Raw genomic sequence first — 6,054 nt, forward strand, 5'->3', positions numbered from 1 at the left:
ACGTGGTAAGGTTGTTAACGATGGATCGGTCAAGTTACAAGGGGGGAGGAGTTATTGAGCATCTTGTGGAAGATCAGGCCTACACCTATCTTGGAATGCAAGTTCGAGACAAGCTCCAGAATGCCCAGATTCAAGACAAACTTCGGGCTGAGTATAAATCTCGTTTAAAGAAAATCTGGAGCTCAGAGCTAAATGCTCGAAACAAGGTCAAAGCCACCAATACTTTTGCTGTGCCAGTCCTCTCCTATTCCTTTGGAGTAGTTGATTGGACAAAACAAGACATCCAGAGTCTTGACCGTCTGACCAGAAGGATCATGTCTGATAACAGAGCCCACCACCCTCGTTCCTCTCTTAACCGTTTATACATGCCAATCAATTCTGGAGGTCGGGGTTTGATTAATGTGGAGGCTCTTCATGACAGAATTTTATTGTGTACTTTTGCACATATTTATTTATCAGATGATCCTCTGGTGATGCATGTGAAGACTCATGATGAAAGCAAGGAATTCCACAGCTATTTTAAGCGTGCCAAGGTTGTTGGACAGAATCTGAAATTTGAGGTTGACTTTGCTGATGGCGATGTACTGCTGGGCGGTACAGCGATGGGAGTAAACCAGGTGAAGTCCTTCACCAAGTCTGCCCAGAGTCGGTCTTTTTGTGGAGAAGCTTTCTGAGAAGCCATTGCATCGTGTGTACATGCAGTGTGTTGAACAGAATAGCAATCCAACCGACTCCTTCGCCTGGATGAAGTCGGCTGGTCTTAAATGTGAAACTGAGGGCTTCCTTTTTTGCTGCTCAGGACCAGTCACTTCCCACTCGTAATCGCCTAAATGTGATTCTTAAAGAGAATATTAATATGAAATGTCGACTTTGCAATGAATTCACAGAGACTGTCCAACACCTTGTCAGTGGATGCCCTTCCTTGGCACAAACAGCATATCTTAAACGACATGATGGCATGGCTCGTTGCTTTTACTACCGTCTCCGACATGCCTGTGGCTTTGACTCCGAGGTCCATCCATGGTACGACCCTGAACATGTCCAGGGCGTCATGGAAAATGATGCTTTCAAACTTCTGTGGAATAGGCCCATATACAGCCTCAGAAGAATTCCAGCCAACAAACCTGATCTTGTCCTTTTTGATAAAGCCAATGAATTTATTTATATCATTGAATTTTCTGTCCCTTTTGACAGCAATGTGATTGACAAGATTAAGGAAAAGCATGATAAATATGCGGACCTCGCCTTTGAAATGTCTCGCTTGCATCCCAAGTACACTGTCGTCAGGCTCCCCATTGTTCTCGGTGCCCTTGGTTTGGTACCTCCTGATCTCTTGGCGCAGATCAAGAGAGTGCCCGGGTTCTCCACCGGGAGTACAGCCCTTCTGACACTCTGGGTAATGCAGAAGGCTGCAGTGTTGGGGAGCCTTCATATTCTCCGGAAAGTTCTTGGTGGGTTCGACTAGGCAGCGTTTCCTGGGAGAAGTCCCATTCGCTGTCTGGGCTGCGTGTAGAGGGGGCAAGGGCCCTGAGCTGATGATGAGCCTTACCAGCCTGACTGTGCCAGGATCACCCGAACCCTCTCTGCTGCATACTATCTTTAATCTGTAAAACATAATAATAAAAATTCAATCTAAACAAGACATCCAGAGTCTTGACCGTCTGACCAGAAGGATCATGTCTGACAACAGAGCCCACCACCCTCGTTCCTCTCTTAACCGTTTATACATGCCAATCAATTCTGGAGGTCGGGGTTTGATTAATGTGGAGGCTCTTCATGATAGAATTTTATTGTGTACTTTTGCACATATTTATTTATCGGATGATCCTCTGGTGATGCATGTGAAGACTCATGATGAAAGCAAGGAATTCCACAGCTATTTTAAGCGTGCCAAGGTTGTTGGACAGAATCTGAGATTTGAGGTAGATTTTGTTGATGGCGATGTACTGCTGGACGGTACAGCGATGGAGTAAACCAGGTGAAGTCCTTCACCAAGTCTGCCCAGAGTCGGTCCCTTGTGGAGAAGCTTTCTGAGAAGCCATTGCATCGTGTGTACATGCAGTGTGTTGAACAGAATAGCAATCCCACCGACTCCTTCGCCTGGATGAAGTCGGCTGGTCTTAAATGTGAAACTGAGGGCTTCCTTTTGCTGCTCAGGACCAGTCACTTCCCATGGTAATCGCCTAAATGTGATTCTTAAAGAAAATATCAATATGAAATGTCGTCTTTGCAATGAATTCACAGAGACTGTCCAACACCTTGTCAGTGGATGCCCTTCCTTGGCACAAACAGCATATCTTAAACGACATGATGGCATGGCTCGTTGCTTTTACTACCGTCTCCGACATGCCTTTGGCTTTGACTCCGAGGTCCATCCATGGTACGACCCTGAACATGTCCAGGGCGTCATGGAAAATGATGCTTTCAAACTTCTGTGGAATAGGCCCATATACAGCCTCAGAAGAATTCCAGCTAACAAACCTGATCTTGTCCTTTTTGATAAAGCCAATGAATTTATTTATATCATTGAATTTTCTGTCCCTTTTGACACCAATGTGATTGGCAAGATTCAGGAAAAGCATGATAAATATGCGGACCTCGCCTTTGAAATGTCTCGCTTGCATCCCAAGTACACTGTCGTCAGGCTCCCCATTGTTCTCGGTGCCCTTGGTTTGGTACCTCCTGATCTCTTGGCGCAGATCAAGAGAGTCCCCGGGTTCTCCACCGGGAGTACAGCCCTTCTGACACTCTGGGTAATGCAGAAGGCTGCAGTGTTGGGAAGCCTTCATATTCTCCGGAAAGTTCTTGGTGGGTTCGACTAGGCAGCGTTTCCTGGGAGAAGTCCCATTCGCTGTCTGGGCTGCGTGTAGAGGGTCAAGGGCCCTGAGCTGATGATGAGCCTTACCAGCCTGACTGTACCAGGATCACCCGAACCCTCTCTGCTGCATACTATCTTTAATCTGTAAAACATAATAATAATAATAAATGGGGGCTTGATGATGTACGCCTCTCCGTGGTCGGCCTAGATAGGGGAATTATATTTTCTGAACTAAACGTACATCACCCAGTTAGGGCTGACCCCCCGAAGCTGGTGTTACACTGGGTTACCGAAAGCCAAGGAGAATATCATCTTTCAACTCCGCAGCCCAGTCAGCCTTCCTCCGGTAGTCAAACTTACCTTACTGGAGATGGGACTTGCCCCAGGGGAAGGCACAGCACCCGATCAAGACTATCTTGGTTAAACGATCTGAAAATCACACTACTAGAGTGTGCAAGAGCGACGGGATGGCCTGCAAATCCGCGAATAAACGGCAAGTCGCTTAAGCTGTATTCGGACATATGCCATGCCCATGTATGCTTTCCTGACGGAGCAAAACCTCCGAGATCAATTCCGGCGACTTAAAAATCTCATGCCCCGTGAGCCAGTTCAACCCATTACTGATGCCCGTCAGGAACCTTTGCATGAGCAGAATGCTCAAGTGGCAGCAGACCCAAAACTTCTGATGGATGTCCGTGTTAACCACTCTCCTCTTCCTGATGGAAACTCTTCTGGCACTGAGCCGATTGGCCCTGAAATTTCGGATCCTCACTCTTCCTCTTCCTCAGTTGCAGATCTTTCCGAAAACCCTGTGTATATTTTGTTTCATTCTATTTATGATGAAATATCTGATTTACCTTTAGAAAACGGAGGCCAACTAAACAAATAACTGAATCTTTTCCCAAAAATGAAATTAATTTATTAAATGACATTATTTCTATGAAACTTTCTGTGGACTGTTCATTACATGAAGTTAATTGTTGTGTCTATGCTGCTGCTCGTACCTTGGAGGAACTTCACACAGTTTCCAAAGAAAACACATCCAATACTAAGAACAATACACCAAAGAAAAAACGGTTTCAAGTGAAACTAACAGAAACTAGAAAATACATTTCCTGGATAGAGCTTTGCCTGAAGTTAAGATCACAAGAAAAAAAATGGTGATTTCCAAAAATTTCCAATTTGGAAAGATGATATTTCCAAGGCTTGGAGGCACCCATGAAAGGCCACCTCCTCGTGGTGGGTGCTGGGTCACGCTAAGCGCCTTTCAACCCCCCGTTGTGGACCCGGGGGGCATATTTTGGTCCACCAACCCGTTTGCCGTGGGTTGCGCCCCTGTGTCGGTGGAGGACGGGAGTCTGGTGGTTGAGGGCACTGGGTCCAGGAACAGTGTTCCTTTGCCCAACACACCACTTCGCCCCTTACTTCACCTAGACGGGTGGTTGAATGGGCCCGGTTCAACCAATCGGCTGGTCATGCCGAGCCCTGAGCACTCAATTTCATTGCTCTATCATTTTTTGGCTTGGTTGTAATTGAACGTAATATTTGACATGATTTGTTTTGTATATATATATATATTTGATATTGATACTTGGATTTTCAAATTTGCGAAAATTTGCCTAGATGCCTGTGCCAGAAGGCGGTGGCTCATGGGCCAATCTGGTAGACTAATTAATTTTAATTTTTCTGCTGGAGTATATCATCCGGGTATCCCTGGTGCTGCAAGTTGGAGATCCACTTGTTATTAGCACCGTCTTTACGACCTCCGTGGTGGGTGGGGAGCTCGGATGATGAACCAATATAACCTAAACATGGAGTACCAAACACCCTTAAAAAAGACAAAACGTCCACTCGACATTGATGAAGATCAGCGACCTTGTAATTCTGTTGATTATTGGCCACGATTTTTGATTATGGAAACTGCGGATAAGACTCCCTTGAAACTTAATCCTTTTGCGATTTCTAAAGGTGTCAACGGAATAGCAGGAGAGGTACGGAACATCAAACGCTTGCGTTCAGGATCACTTTTGATTGAATGTAGCAGAAAATTGCAAGCGACCAACCTGCTATCTACGGATATGTTTGTTGGAGTTCCTGTTATAGTCTCTGCCCATAGAACACTAAATACCAGTAAAGGTATAATCAGAGACAAGGATCGATTGTTGGCTGATATGACTGAATTAGACATTGTTTCTGAAATGAAAGACCAGGGAGTAATATATGTGAAACGGTTTACGACCCGCAGAAACAATGAAACCATTCAAACCAACACATACCTCTTTTCATTCTCTTCCCCAAATCCTCCAAAGTCAGTCAAGGCAGGTTACTGCAATATGTCAGTTGACATCTACATCCCAAATCCTTTGAGATGTTTTAGATGTCAAAAATATGGCCACGGTGTTAACACCTGTACAAAACCAATCACGTGTGCTCACTGCAGTGAGACTACACATGTTACAGAAGACTGTAATAGTACCCAAAAGAAGTGCACAAACTGTACAGGAAGTCATTCTTCCTTCTCAAAAGACTGCCCAATTTGGAAAAAACAAATGGAAATTTCTAAAATCAAATTTACCCAAAATATTAGCTTCGCTGATGCAAAGAAAATTGTTGAATCAACAACAGCACCCTGTGGTTCGTATGCATCAGTTGCAAGATCATCTTCGGACACAGACCCAAAGGTAAACACCTTATCAGTACCCACCTGTTCAATACATGTCAAACAGACCTGACGTGGGTAAAAACAACCAAACCTCACTCACTCACACCTGAACAGTCTACTCAGACTTTGACCTCTGGAAATACCGTGGACATCCTGTCTGAAGTTCCATCACAGCCATCTAGTCAGGATTCATCTTTATCCGGGGAAACCTCATCATCTCAGTCAGCCCAACCAACTCGAACGAAAACAAATTCAAAGAACACTGTTCAAAGTTCTCATAAACAAAGAACAGACACAGCGAAAAAAAGTGGCAGACCCCCCAAAGGGTTCAGAAAATCCAATCAACATATTCAATAAATACGGATCACTTGAGGACATGGAAGTGTCCGAAAACTCCTACCCCAGGGCACATAGCTCGTCGCCCTCGAAGAAAGTTAGGGGTAGATCCCCTATCAATCCACCTAAAAGATAGGTCCTTTTACTGATATTGTGCAGTGGAATTGTAGAGGTCTAAGGACTAATTTTAATGAACTACAGCTATTAGTCCAGGATCTAACACCATCAGCATTCTGTC

Source organism: Haliotis rubra, unplaced genomic scaffold (assembly GCF_003918875.1).
Source record: "Haliotis rubra isolate DU_JTF1 unplaced genomic scaffold, ASM391887v1 Scf1361, whole genome shotgun sequence".
Classification (NCBI taxonomy): Eukaryota; Metazoa; Mollusca; class Gastropoda; order Lepetellida; family Haliotidae; genus Haliotis; species Haliotis rubra.